Source organism: Uranotaenia lowii, chromosome 2 (genome assembly GCF_029784155.1).
Source record: "Uranotaenia lowii strain MFRU-FL chromosome 2, ASM2978415v1, whole genome shotgun sequence".
Taxonomy (NCBI): Eukaryota; Metazoa; Arthropoda; class Insecta; order Diptera; family Culicidae; genus Uranotaenia; species Uranotaenia lowii.
The window spans coordinates 256,645,925-256,661,878 of NC_073692.1; the positions used below are offsets into that span (position 1 = coordinate 256,645,925).

General features: G+C 39.8%; 1 protein-coding gene across 2 annotated transcripts in view; it reads left to right on the plus strand.

Moving 5' to 3' along the window:
* The first annotated feature begins 12,918 nt into the window (after window positions 1–12,918).
* LOC129748113 (zwei Ig domain protein zig-8-like) overlaps window positions 12,919–15,954 on the plus strand; it is an 870,358-nt gene continuing 867,322 nt past the window's right edge. For both annotated transcript variants that reach the window (XM_055742607.1, XM_055742608.1), the window contains exon 1: window positions 12,919–14,326. The gene's annotated coding sequence lies outside the window, so the exon portion shown is untranslated. The remainder of the gene's footprint in view (window positions 14,327–15,954) is intronic.

Consider the following 15,954-nt stretch of genomic DNA (forward strand, 5'->3'; position numbering starts at 1 on the left):
ATCTGTGGCGTTAGTTAGTGCGACTAGACCTCAAACAGGGATCTTTTGTCGGGAGCTGGAGCTATATTTGGATTGGCAGTTGGCAGTCCGATCACTTGCTGCCCGTGGTGATCCCTTACTGTTGGTCATCTGATGACGTATGAGGTCGCTGCAAAGAAAAAGTAAGAACGAGAAAACGAGAAGGAAAGGAGTAAGAAGTGGTAGAGCGAAAAGAGGCAAGAGAAGGTGTGGAAGAAGAGTGAAGTGAGAAGAAGAGGAAGAAGAAGAGCGAGGCAGAGAATAAGAAGAAGAAAACGATGAAGATAGTGTAAAGGGAAGAAGAAGGGAATTACAGCATGCGAAAGAAGGGGAAATGAGCATGCAGTAAGAAGAAGAAGGAAAAAGGCATGCAGACAATAGAATTATAAGCAACAATTTTTTTTTGGTTTTGTTTTGTGCAGTAGTTTTATTAATGTTTAAGTGATTTGTGTTTCTTCCCCAAGCAAAAGAACTTCAACATTGGCGCCCAACTAAAGCTTAGTTCTTTTAGAAATGGGACAGTTACGAATGCCTGTATCTAAAAAACCATTCGTTTGAACGAAATACTTTCTATGAAGAAAAAGAAGGTAATGTTATGATCTTTCATGAAAAAATTTGAAAAAAAATATTTACCGTTTTTTATTAAAGAAATTTCTACTTTATTCTTGGTATCTCCCATTGGCTGGCGCACACTTTTTTCAGTCAAGGTATTGATCAGTTTCTCCAACTTATGCTTCGTAAAATCTATATTTTAGGTGGCTTCACCCTCCTTCTTCAATTTCTGATACTTTTTGGTCCAATACTTCTCTGGAAACTGGAAACTGGAAGCATTTAAGTGGATACAGTTGTTTCGAAATGAAAAAATTTGATTATTTTTGACCACATTTTTGAACGTTTTTTTTTCGGTACCGGTTTTACAGCTTATGAGCTTTGGAACTATCAAAAAATGGTTGTTTGAGGTTGGATTTCAATGAGTCATCACTAGGCGACACTTTCAGCTTATCGGAGAAAATTGTTTTGGACATTTCAGCGATCTACCCTTAGTTTTTCGTTTATTGAAAATTAAAAGTGCTGGTATGAGACTTGACTTCCTTGATGATACTTAACCGTTGTTGCCGATCATGTGCTTCTCTCCAATGCTTGATTTGAGCTTTGTGGACATTATTGACAGTGTTTGCATACTTATCCACCACAAAAACTCAGTAATTCTTTGAATAATCAACGGTTTTGTCAGCTATCAATTTGATAATGACATATTTTCAAGGAAACTGTGCAAAATTATTTTTTTCTTTTTCTCTCGCATCGTACATATCTCAAAAACGCGTAAATTTTAAATTTTGAAAAAAATAGGTCGAATAGTACTTTTTACAGCCAACAAAATGCTGTCAAAATTTTCAATATCCAATAACTAGTTAACGAGCTATTAGCAAATGAAAGTGTCCCATTTCTAAAAGAACTAAGCTTTAAAAAACCATTTTAAGCCATTTTTATTAAAGTATCAGTCTTGTTTAGTTTTGGTTGTTGTAAATTTTAATTTGAATTTTAGTACCTACACCCATAGAAGAGGTTGCAAAAATCCAATGCCTATTTGGAACATCTCTGTGCCGATAATGCGCTGAAATGTGCACTGTGCCGAAGATGATATGTTTGAAAAACCGTAACTGGAATAAGGACTCGGTTCCCAACTAAAATGATGCATGACCACTACATTCAAGCAAAACAAGAAAAACATTTTATGGGATTTCGTTCCTATTGGATAATTAATCCCAGAAACAAGAAAATAAAAGTATAATCCACAGCGCCCGTAGGAAGAATCGAACACAAATCACCATCCATATGGCCTTGCCAGACCGACATCTTAACCAGTGTACTATTTGAGCTTCATGCAGGAAGAGGGATATTTGTCATACGCATTCTGCCACCGATCAATCACAAAAGAAACGCACGACAGTGGCTTCCCGACGTTTGGCCTCCTTTCAAGGTATTCATTTGTCTTGCGATGGAAACGGGAAAGGGAACGGGAGTGAAGGAAACGGGAAACCCATTGAATGAGAACTGTGCTTTGCTTAATGCCTGCTATTACATACACACGCTACATATACACAGCTGCTAAAGCCGGGCAGCTTGGCCGGTGCTTGTTTGCCGGTGAATTGAAGGAATATATTCTTGTTGCTTTTGCTACATACACACGCACAGCTTAGCCGTGGTTGTTCGCCGGCGAATTGAATTGAAGGAATGTTTTTTTTTGTTGCTTTTACTGCATACACACGCACAGCTTGGCCGTGGTTGTTTGCCGGTAGATTGAAGGGATTGAATTAGAAGGATGTTTTTGTTGTTGCTTTTGCTACATTCACACGCACAGTGCTCGGTTCGCTGGCTGCCTGGTGTTGGCCGGTATTTATTTCCATCCTTCTTCGTCTTGTGATGCGATAGGGAGGGACGTGAAAGCGTTTTTATTTTGTTTCTTTCAGACATACGCAATTCGGTTAACTTGGGAGATTAATGCCGGTGGGAGCAAATCGAATCAGCACCGATCGCGTTATCTTCTTGTACCAATGATGCTATGTAATTGAGTACACGCCATTGGCACAGAGGCTGAATTTTGGGTGTACTATTTATTTTAATAATTTTTCAAAATGGATTTTATTCACCTCACTGCTGAGGAAATTCGATATGAGCTAGCATTAACACATGTCAAAAATTTAGGTCACATGACACACAGACAAATGGCTATCAAATTGAGGACTCTGTCACTGGAAGGTATCAACTACACAAACTCTATGCATGTGATGAGCCCTACTTCCAACATAGAAACTTGTCAACGTCGAATCTATGAGCTTAGCATTTCCACATTGGGGGCTGAGCAGTGTAATGATTTAAATAGTTTGATAATTTATAGTTCGCAACTATTTCATTATAAAAAAAGGCTGTCAAGAATTGTACCTCCAAGAGAGTTGAATGAAGTGGTCGATATTTTAAAATATAGTGTCAACAGCATGCTCGAGAAAATGGAAAGTGCTATCTCCAAGTTGGGTCCGAGTTATTCTGTCACAAGGAATCCAGCGATTAGTTCAGATGCAGCTAGTGATGAACAACCAAGTTCTATCAATTCAGCGAACAATGCAGGCAGGAGAGCAGAGTCTTCACCACCATTTGCGGGCTTTGAAAACAATCAACAGCAGATCGAGTTGCAAGGTGCCAGATTATCGATTAGCGGCCCAGGACATCAAGAATCAATACAAACCAGGAACAGTCCACTCCGTATGACAGGCAGAGGTAGAGGTCGAGATAGTCAGGCATCGCAATCGGTACTCGGTCCAACACAAGGGATCGTTCCGTAGAGTGCATCCAACAGAGACGAACTATCGCAGCAAGAATGGGATGAGTTAGTTTGGCTAAGAAAACAGTACGAACTGCTCACAGAACAGAATTGCTTGGAAAGGCATCGCGCTTTTGACAACAACAATCTTCAGGATGATATTTCAAGGGCTTTGTTACGGCAATTCTACAGAGAGCCGCGTGGGAACGAACCTTCGAACCCGAGGAGATGGACCAAAGCTGTACACAACTGGTCATGTTCATCGGTGGATAATGTGCAACTCGAGACCCCATAGTGCTCATATCACCTCTTATTCACAACTCCTATCTCTACCTCCCCGTGGTACCGGCTGGGATGCGAGTAACCTAAGCGGAGATCGGGTACCCAACCCCGCAGAATGCAGAAGGTCAAGGTGCATGCATGCAGACTGAGAAGGCGTCTGTTCTCCAGGTCAGGGGCGGCTCAAGCAGCGTCTGTCTCGCAGCGAACGGCTGAATTTATGAAATGCGGCTCCCGCCAGCTAAGTCCAAGATTGCAGCCCCATCGCGGGATAGGGACTTTAGGCTAACAACCTACTGCTTCTGATACCTTGTATTGTTACAGAAACTGAGAGAAGAAATAACCGAATTGGAACTTTGGCAACGATTTTTAGCATGAAAACACGGACTAGAATTGGAACTTGGAATGTTTTGACCCTTGTCCAGCCAGGAAAGCTGGCTCAACTTGCTAGAGAAGCTTGCCGCCTCAAGCTAGAGATATTGGGACTGAGCGAAGTTCGTTGGCCTAACACTGGAGAACACAAGACACAGTCCGGGCAAGTACTGCTTTACTCTGGCATACGAGGAGAACATGCTACTCGGGAACGAGGAGTTGGTTTCCTGTTAAGCCCGCAGGCCCATGCGGCCCTCATAAGATGGGAACCGATAAACGAAAGAATAATCGTAGCCAGATTCAGAACACGGGTTAGAAACCTTACAATGGTCCAGTGTTATGCGCCAACTGTCGTTGCCGATTTGCAGGAGAAAGAGCAGTTTTACAGTCAATTGAACAGCGTGGTTGAGAGAATTCCGAAGGGTGACATTCAAATCCACTTAGGCGAATTCAACGCAAAGATTGGCTCCGATAATCAGGACTTTGAGCGCATCATGGGGCGCCATGGCCTAGGACAGATGAGCGAAAACGGAGAGCTGTTTGTAGAATTTTGTGGCAACAACAACATGGTGATCGGTGGATCGCTCTTCCCCCATCGACCAGCACATAAGGTCACTTGGGTATACCGAGATGGCCGAACAGAAAATCAAATTGACCACATCTGCATCAGCCGAAAATGGAGAAAGAGCCTTCTTGATGTCCGCAACAAACGAAGCGCAGACATTGCATTTGACCATCACCTCGTCCTTGGCGAGATACGACTGAGAGTTGCGCGTGTCCAACGGCGCGAGGAGAAAGTCGGGTGTCGATACGACGTCCGCCGGTTGGAGCATGCAGAGGTGAAAAGGGCATACGTTGAACAGCTAGAATCCCGAGCCTCGGAGTTGCCGACAGACGGAACAGTCGAAGAACAGTGGTGTGGAATCAAGAATGCCTTTATCACGACGAGCCATGGTACTCTCGGTAAAGTTCGTGGAAGACGAAGTGAATGGATGTCGGATGAAACCTGGAGGATGATCGATGATCGGAGAAAGGCGAAAGTCGGAATTGAGCAGGCATGTACCGGGTCAGCCAAAGCAGCCGCCCGCTTACGATATGCGGAGCTGGAAAAGGCAGTTAAACGAGCTTGTAGACGAGACGAGAGAGCCTGGACAAACTCCCTAGCCGAAGAGGGAGAAAGAGCCGCCGCCATTGGAGATATCCGATTATTATATGATATTTCTCGCCGCCTTAGTGGTGCAAGGACTAATGCAAGAATGCCGCTGAAAAACCGAGCAGGTCAGCTGCTGACAGATCGAACAGATCAGCTCAAGCGTTGGACTGAGCATTTTGATCAACTTTTCCGAGTTACAAATAGCAATGGCCAACAGAACCCGCAGCTCCAGCTACCAAGAAGGACATCGAAACCCAGATCAGAAAAGCCCGATTTGCGTTTGCGAGTCTCCGAAACATCTGGCGATCACGCCAGATCTCTCTACGAACTAAGATCCGAATCTTCAACTCAAACGTCAAATCCGTATTGCTGTACGGGTGTGAAACTTGGTGCACATATGCGGTGACGACGCGAAAACTGCAAGTTTTTGTGAATCGCTGCCTGCGGAACATCATCCGCGCTTGGTGGCCTGGCAACTGGTTCTCAAACGTTGAACTTCATCGCCGGTGTCATCAAAAGGCGCTAGAAATCGAGATTCGGGAACGTAAGTGGAGATGGATTGGGCACACGCTGCGAAGAGATGAGAACGAGATTTGCAGAGAGGCGCTTGACTGTAATCCAGATGGGCATCGAAGAAGAGGCAGGCCCAAAAGCTCGTGGCGGCGAAGTTTAGCCGCTGAAATCCGCACAGTTGACGAGAACCTTGGCTGGCAGCAAGTGAAGACGCTGGCTCCGGATCGCCAGCAGTGGAGATCTTTTATCTCAGCCCTATGCGCCGGTCAATCGGCGCTGGACCCTTAGGTAGGTAGGTAGGCTCTTATAGCATCCATTAAGCACCTATTGAGGAACGATGCTCTCAAATGGTACATCACAGCTATGACTACAGGCCAAGTGAACCACCGCGTCAGCGCTCAAAACACCGTTAGCCGATCGGGAGAAATCGAGCCCTTAAAGCGCAGCGAGCAACATCTTCATTTACCTCTTCGCGAGTACAACCACATCAAGCTACGTCCACTATCAATGGTAGTCAACAAGAACAGAAGAATGGTCACCAAAACACGCATAGCGGAAACCATAACCCACCAACCAAAAAGACAGCATGAGAACCCCGACAACGCAGGAGAAATCCGAGAGCAGGAAGGTGTTTACCGAAGCAAAAGGAGGTCAATGTTTGGACAACGCAAACCCACATCTGATCTAATCCACTAAAGCATGGATCACGCAGAATCTGGACGCATGTAGGGTTTTATTGCACTTTAAAGGAAAAATAAGAAAAAAATTATCTCGATGTTGTTTTGATGAAATTTCGAACTTTTCGTCTAGAACCACTCATCATAGTTTTTGGACACCCTATTAACTGACCTCAGCGGCCATTTTGTTCTACAATATCTTCATCCCTGTTACATCCCAAGTCGTCCTACCATTCTTCTTCATCTTCTACTTGACAATGGCCCAAAATTTTTCGATAGGGCGGAATTGAGGGCAGTTGGGTGGGTTGATGTCCTTTTCGACAAAATCCACCCGTTGGCCCAATACCACTGAAGTACCTCCTAGCTGTAGTGGCAGCATGCCAAATCTGGCGAAAACTTTACTGGTCCTTTGTGAAATCTAATGTAGGGGAAAACTGTACAAGACGCGCCACCGGGGTAAGATGGCCAATGTCATTCTTTCTCAAATATACACTAACCTACGGCTTCGAATGATGTTTTTATTCATTTTTTATTGAAGCAAACAATCTTTTTCATCATTCAACTGATGAAAAGTTCACAAAATTTACATTAGTTCTTAGAAACAGAGGAATTAATGGAATCCGCGTGAAACTTGTACTTTTTCATAAGTAAGGTATAAGGTTTTATAATAAAACAGCCTGCGCAATCTGATCAAACTACAGCTTATCGTTTTACCACTCATGTGCACTTTCGGAAGACTATAAATATTTTGTTGTATTTTATTAACTTCCCACAAATTTTATCAAAAATCAATCATATGAAAATTGGGGCAGAATGCCCACAAGACCACGTGTTTTACGCTCAAATTTTGAATGTTGTTAACTTTTGAGAAAACCCGAATAACAAAACAAAATGCCATTCTTTTTATTTGCTGACTCCCAAATTACGATAACAATGCATAGTTATAACATATTTTGTCCTTGTTCGAGTTATAACGGTGCACCGATATTCGACTCGAAAAAATTATCGGTCGCCATGTTTGCCGCGATATCACTATATCAGTCAATAAAATTGAACTTCGTTGCCTACTTGAAGGCGTTTTATCTATGAGGATATAAAAAAGTGTATTTTGAAAAGCGAAATTTTCGATGAGTTTAGCAATACTAAATGATTTTTAGCCAAAAAATGGTAGTATACAAAAATACGATGAACATGTAATTAAACATTTGGTGTTTCAATAATTACATTCCGTATAATCATTGTTCTATTTCTTACCACCCTTCCTGTTTGGTGCGTTCTGTCCACTATTTTTGGCGTTCTACCCCGCGGTTTGTTTTCTGGCTGTTTTAGTTTTTTACAAAAATACAGTCAAAATCGTGTTTTATAATATTTTTTCTGTTCGATATTTACGTATCCTTGAATCGTCGTCAACTTTCAATTTGGTTCTTAAATGATTGGTATCGCTGTAAATAGCAATTATGCTTAGCTGGTGCGTCTTGTACAGTTTTAGCATACGAAAAAAAAAAACGTTTTTAAGGCACTCCTCCTTGTACATTTCGAAGTCCATGGTCTTGTTTTTCACAAAAACCGGGGTTTTAATATTTGAATTTGTGTGTTATCGTAAATCACGCTTCTATTCAGTGCAATAAAATTTCTTGGTGCATACATTTAGGGGTAATGAAGTATCAAAAAATTTATGATTTACAAAACTAGTCTCCCAGCTTGCAAACATTGATTGCCATTATATTCTGGAGTCACCTGAAAACCAATATTTTCTTTGACTAACTTTTCGTTCTCCAGACAACATCATGACAAATTTCTGGCCTTTTTATCAAATGGTGGATCCGGGCATTTCTTGCCGAGAAATGGACGATGGGCGCGCTCGCAATCCTGGTATACGTTTTCTCGTGTGTTAAACAGAAAAAGCAATAGCCTTCCCTCCAATTTCACTCCGATTAGCTGTCATTCTCATGGAAATCTGTGTAAGAGTAATGAGCAAGCTTTAGCAAGCCTAAGCACAATATCCCGGTTATTAAATTTGGATTCTTACGGAAGCGACATCTGGTGGTTAGGAAAAAAAGTTGGAGCCGGGACTTTAAGGCAAGCGCTTAAAGCAGAACTACATGCAAATAAAAGCCAACTAAAATCTTTTGATTTTCTTACAAGTTCTGTGAATAATATCCATAATTGACCACAGCATACATGCAGGAATAGAATAGTGAGGTGAATAGTAATTCACTCAAAAACAAGTTGCTAATATTGATTCAATCCTTGTTACGCATGATCAAATCACACTTTAGAGTAGATCAGCCAAGTTGAAGACCATGTCGCAACTGAAAAATCTTGCACGCTAGCTTAAGGTTACCATACGTACTCTTTTAAGAGTACATGTACACTTTTTCGATCAAGAAATGGGCGTACTCTTCTTTTTGTGAAATTTTAACAAATGTACTCTTTATTTTTTGTTGAATGACAATTGATATGAAAAATCTACGTATTTCTTCCATTTTATGAGGTTATTTCACATCTTATGCAATACGACTTACAACAAATTACTTCATTATTTTGTTTTCATTAACTCGCATTTTTAGTCGTAATAAAGTCAGCGCGATAAGCGCCTTTGAGTATGCAAACTGTAATCAATGTATGCACAATTTAGGTAATATGCTTAAATGCGCACAAATCTCAAATATTTTATTATATTTATAAAGTTTTATTTAACACTTTACTAGCGTTATAGCATTCAAATAGTGGTTGTAAAGTAAATGTGCGCGTCAATAAAAAAAAGGTCTTCTTGAATAGATTGTTTTACAATGTATATTTTGTGTCTTATCAGCATTACATCTTAAAAGGTACTGATATCTCTTCGAATAATACAACTTTTGCATAACCTCGACAAATTGACAGAATTTGATTGAACAGAAGTACTACATACCTTTCGGGAGCAAAGCTCGATAATAAAATGGAACTTGTATCAACCTGATGGCTGGAGGCTCAGAAGACCAGAGTTATATCGTTTCTCCTGACTTTTTGGGTAAATGATCTCAGTGTACTCTTTTTTGTGTTGCGGGATCTGGTAACCCTAATCTAGCCGTCATTCATTAGTAAGTGCTGTACAAATGTGCTGGTAATCAAGAAGAAAAAAAATCACTTCTAGGCTTCATATCGCCACCACGTGCATTCAAAATATGCTTGAATGAGAAATACGCGCCCAAATGTTCCCACTATGTATGGAGACGCCCAAATGTTCCCACGACCATGGAGACGAAAAACAAACCCCTCAAGGGAATGAAAATCTCAAAAAACAAATGGACTTCAATGGCCATGGCAAATGACCATGACTTCAATTTGATTCAAATTATTACCAACTTAATTATAACGGACAATTGATGCGACTTTATGTTTTTTTTATTCGATATAAACCGATTCGCATGCCTACAGAATATTCTATAAAAACTTCAATTTGTTTATCAATTCATAATAAACGTTTAAAAAAATTTCGTTAAATTTTGTCGCTGAACAGAGCAGAAATCTTCGATACCGTAAAGAATTTTAAAAATTCTGAAAAGTCGCCTGATGTGACACAATTTAAGAAAAGGGCTGCATCTTGAAAACCACTGCATAGAAAAATCCCCAGTATTGTTTATCATCACATCACTCATACTTGAAAGATTATTTAAAATGGTGCCTAACTCAAGGGGCAAACAAATAGAAGAAATTTAAAAAAATCTCCTGATTTCCAAAAAAAAAACAGAAAGTCAAATTCTATTGAGAACTTGAAAGTATGTTTTTTCTCTTACGGTAGTATGGGACTTTAGACTTGTGATACCATACGTACTCATTTAAGAGTTCATGTATTCTTTTTCGATCAAAAAATGTTAGAACTCTTCTTTTTGTGAAATTTTACCTACTGTACTCTTTATTTTGAAGACATTTGATCAGAAAATCAAACGTTTTTCATTCATCTTACGCAAGAACTACGAAAGAAATAAAACTGAAAACAAATTTTTTAAACATCTTGTTTTCATAGTCGTATATAATAAAAAGAGGGCACAATAAGCGCATTTGAGTATGCAAAGAGATATCAATATGCACAATATTGAGGCAATATACATACTTAAATTAGGGATACTTTACGTACTCTTTTTCGATCGAGAAATGGGCGTACTCTTCTTTTTGTGAAATTTTACCAAATGTAGGTACTCTTTTTTTTCATTCACAGTAATCAATATGTACCCAATTTATTTAACATGCTTAAATGCGCATAAATCTCAAATGATGATTGAGAATGATTGTTTTATATCGTTTTCTTGTAGTTTTTCAGCATCATCAACATCTAAATATTGCTATCTCTTCGAATAATCCAATTTTGCATAGCCTCATAAATTGACAGTATTTAAGTTTAAATATCTCGGTGTCCAATTACATTAGAACCCCGCTTATTCAAGTTAGAAGGAGCCTCATCAGATAAAACGAAATTTGTACATCCTTTTTCTTTTGTTTTGCATACTTCAGGGCGCCATGCTCGATAATTAAATGAATCTTGTATTAACCTGATGCCTGGGAGATCAGAAACACGAATTTCTATCGTTTCTTCTGACTTTTTGGGTAAATGATCTCAATGTACTCTTTTTGGTGTTGCGGGATCTGGTAACCCTAACTAGCACATATAGCTCACACACTGGTTAGCTGGGACACAAACGCACATAACTCAAAACGTTTATTTGAGAAAAAATATCGCGCTTATTACATTTTATGCTTTGGATCATGTCTTGACAAGAAATGGTTATGAGTTATTTCTTCTTAATGATTTCAGTTTATTATCACCAGAGAAAGGGCCGAATACCTGAGAAAAAAAGCTCAATCCATATGCATGTGCTACAACATTGAAGCGTACAATTCCAAGGTGTACGCGGCTAGCATTTCACTAATGCTAAAACCGCCAACCTTCATCATACTATATGTGCCAGGTTATTTCATGACCGGGATTCGATCTCACGACCGTTGGCTTGGAAGACAAAGACACTTCCTCTAGGCCACGATCTGCTGCCATCTTAAAAAGATCAAATTTATTTCTTCCTTTTGTAGGTTTTTGAGGTAGATAAATGATGACATTTTCCCGTATGTTTAGATAACGTGCCGCTATGAAGCCTACCCCCATTCTGATCCTGGAGGAAACTTTTTGTCAATTAACATTGTCTCAGATTTCCTATCTTTCAAAATCATCTTTGCATTGGATTTTGAGTAAACGAAAGATTTCCGCATTGCCGGTTCTAGTGGGGTAACTACTTTAGCGCTACGATACTTGCTTAGCAGGTCTAAATCCGTCTCAGCATTGTTTGGTCGTCTATGAACCATATGCTTTTAAATCCTACCAAGATGCGAAGGAATATGAATCGCTTTAGATGCCTTTTCAACTTATCACCGAAGATTTTTATCATGCTGCGAGTAAATCTCTTGCTTTGTGATTAAGTTGTTTGTTTCTTTCATATCATACGACCTTCACCTTCCTCACGAGCTGACAACGTTTCAGCCATGTTCAGCATCAAAAGATTATACGCGAATCCATTTTTTTCTACCAATATCAAGCATGTACGTCGGCTGTTTTCAATAATGTGAGAAATTGCAGAATCCTTGGAGAAAATCCTGCTCCCATTCGATTTTTTATGACTTCATCCACAGCGTGTAGCGGCGTGAGAAAATCGCCTGGTAATTTTTTAGCCGGTGATACGGTGAGAAATGTGGAGTTTTATGAGCATAAGGTAATTGTTTGGACAGTGCGTGAGACAGTTGCCAAAGGTCCGGGAGAGCCGCTATACAGCTGTCACAGCGAAAGATACTTGACGTGAGAGTCTAACTAATAGAACATCATGTGAGTGGAAAGGGCTGAAAACAGCATCAAGTGGTGATGCGTAATGTTTATGCATTATGTAAGAGAAGTTTGCGTGAATGCACTTTTGGGTGTGCTTCTTTCTGAGACGAAGTTCTCTTTTGGGTTGTCTCTCTTTCTCTCAATTTCGCTCAAAAGCTCGTCACGCTGAATTGTAGAATAGCTAGCAGCAATAATTGATCTCGGACATATTGCATCCATTATTCAGCAGCTACTACTCCAGCCGCACTAGCGGCGGCAGGACCTGAATGGGAGAGTGCCCGTGAAAGCTTTTGAAGGGATTTCCTAAACCCGAGAGTGACAATTCTCTCAAAAACAAATAGTAAAAAATATCAATTGGAGAGCGAACAATTAATGCGAACAACACTGTTAAGCTTTTGAAAGCAGAATTCTTGGATAGGTTCGGGTCGAGTGTGAAGGAATTCTGTTATCACGAGAAGGATAGCGTCGGCGCAGTAATCGGAAAATGTGAAAAAGCTTTCAATTTGAACAACAGAGAGAATTTTGACATTTCTATTCTACGGTTTTGTTTGGTGCTGAATAGAATCAAAAGAGAGTCTGCCCTTGGAGGGGAACTTTGTTGGAAGAGCGCATGTCTTCAGCAAGTGTGGGAAAATTCCAAAAAGCTTTACCGTGGCCTCCCAGAGCCAGATGCGGCCATGGAGTTTGGGGGCATCCGAAATATCTAGGTTCTGTCAGATTAGAGTTTGCATTCGGTGGTAGTGCGTCACCCGGGTCGTGTTTTCCGCGTTTTCGGTCCGTTTTGTTTCAAAGAGCTCCAAAGGCGAGAAGGATACATTTCACTCAGCACAGTGTCCTCTGTGACAACAAAAACAAAAACAGGAGTCGAGTGGGTTGCCTTGCGGCATCTAGAGTAAACACATGCACGGCTGCTTGTGTGTATTTTGGCTAGAGGTGAATTTAGTGGATAGTTCACAATAGTGTTCCAATACGAATCGAATTGGTTGCGGTAGTAGGTGCCCCGCTGAAGGGACGTCAGTTTTGGTGGTGAATGATTGATTGCTCAATGGTTTGAAGCAATTTTCTCTTCTTTGATTTGACAACTCTCCCTCGGATGTCACGCTGGATCATCACCTAAGCTGGCTGGGAATACGTCGATTTAAGTGTGCATTTGTAGAGTGTTATCATTATTGATATATTGGTGGTAGCTGAAAGATGAATTATCGGCGAAATAGAATGCTAGGAAAGCTAATATCAACGCCTACTACTGCAGTTTACGGAAAGGGAGGATAAATTATTGGCGAGAGGTGTTTTGTTTCTCCCCACATAAAGTGTGAGCAAATACTGGATGTAAAGCACAACAGATGATTCCCAGGGGTAAAGTGGAGGATTTGTGTTGTGTAGATGAATCAGAAATAAGGTGAAAAACCATCAGTGCAGAACATAAGGAGTGGCGAAGATATTTTATATTCCTCGTCCTGAATCGAGCAAGTGCAAAATAAATATTAGCGAAAGAAGATATCAAATAAGAAGAAAAATCACGAAAAGGAAATTGTTGTGCAATAAAAGTGGTGCAGCAATAATACATGCTATCATTGCAACCATAAGTAAAGCCAAATTGATGAAGGACACTTCCACTCTGTTATGTGAAGTGCGACGGCAAACAGGAAAAACGGAGCACATAAGCCGAATGGTAAACAACTGCATGTGAAATTTAAAAATGTGCAATCTATCTTGATGCATATGAATGTATCTGTGTATGGTTCACTGAAGCGGAAAAGGATTATCTCTGACACGGAGACGGAGGTTGAATGAATATTAATTGGATCTAGCAGAACACGGATTACACGATTCCTTCATTACATAATATCGCTGCCGGTGTTGCTGCCGGAGATCATCGAGTGAATAAATAAATACTGTGAGCACAAAACGCTCATTGAGATAAGCAAGAAATAAAATAAATCAATTAAAAGACATCGATACCCGACCCGCATAAATATATCGATAATCTAGTCATCATTGGAATACACTTTGTTGTTCTCGTGTGTAAACGTCAAATAGTGTCCGTTCGTAATAGCGTGTTTAATCTACCCATAATAGCGAACTGTTTACTAGTTTGAAAATTTGTGCTGATAGTTGGAGTAAAAGTTAATTAGATTCAATAGGTAATTATGTTATCATAAATTAAAGATAAAAAAAAATATCACCATGTATACATATTAATCAACACCAAAGTTGTGATCTGTGCCAATAACTGGGCGACCAATTTTCAGGGAAACGTTTTTCGAATGCCAGTTTTTCTGTGTTTCGGAAAGTTTATATTTTCCAACGCTCGGGTAAGCTCTTCTGAATCTGATTTTTATTGTTTGACATTCGCCTGGGCGCGTTTGCTTCACTGTAGGATAATAAAATCAGGCGTCTATAAATTATTTATATTCCGTTAATTGTCACGAGCGCGTTTTTGCCGAAATCCCCCAAAGCCTACTCAGATGGCCAGCGATGTTTGTTCCTTTGGGGGTGGGAATCGTCGAGGGATTGGCCAATTTAGAAAGCGAGGCGGCAAAGCTGTCAACTTACTGGGAAGGCGACAGTTTGATGAATTGTATTGTAATTTTTCTGCCGCTCGTTCCAGAAGGGAAATTTGCCTTGAAATTTGAACGTCACCAGGAACGGACTTTTGCCTCTCCGATATGCTGTCATTTTGCCTTTCCTATCGAGTGACAGACGGGCTTTTAGGATTATTTAAATTGTAAGTTTCCCAATGTATATTAATTATCAGACCACGGGAAGCTTTCATTCTTTTCTTTGTTTCAATAAAGACCTTCGGCGAAGATGATTCGGAAAAATAAATGGTGACGCTTAATGATTGGGGAATCACAGGGGCCAAAATTGGTTTCTTAAAAGTTGAAAACTGTGTGAGGGTAACTTTGGTACTTTCGTTGTGTTCGATGAGTATAAAGATTCAGAAAGGAACGTAATTTGTTTCAAATACTTTTTTTTGTTCTTATGTATTTATCAGCAATGGTCATTTTCGCGCTCATTGCATAGTTAAAAGACTTAGATGGCTTACAAGGTTGGAAAGTAAGTAAAAAGTCAAGTGCCCATCTTGTTAGCGTCAGTCCCGAAATACCACTTTAACTAGGGTTGCCATGTCCCGCTTGTTTGTTGAATGTCCCGCTTTTTTCTTGGAAATTAATTTACAAAGTTAACTGAGTAACACTAGAAAAAATCAAACTTAAGTCTGAAAAAAAAATTGAATTCTGTGATGAACAATAAAATCTTTCAAATACATCTTTCCCAAATAACACTTGATTTATGAGACTCTTCAGGCCACTTATGAAACTTAAATTTGGTCTTGTAGCCTGTTATAAAACCTGAAATGTTGCTCAGATTTTCTCAAAAAAAGCAGCATTTTTCTTAGTTTATATAAGGCAATACTGAATAACTCTGGAGCTCTAGCGTTACAGTAAGATTATGATTCAGTTAAGTGTTTTCGGAGCACATTCAACCAATGTATGAAGAAAATATTGTTTAAGTTGCCTCCAAATAATTATTATAGATTATAGAATTAAAGAGATTAATTTTCGCGCCATAATCTTAGTTAAATTGCGATGTATTAGACACCACCATTTTCGACTCAATTGTCCAGTATATAAAGATGGAATGTGATGGAAGTTTTCTTGAGTTTTCAAATGTTTAAAGAAATTACCAAACAAACCAATTTTTAAACAAATTACACAAAAGTTTTTTTTTTCACGGTATCGAATCCGCCGTTTTCAAGTGGAATTGAAAT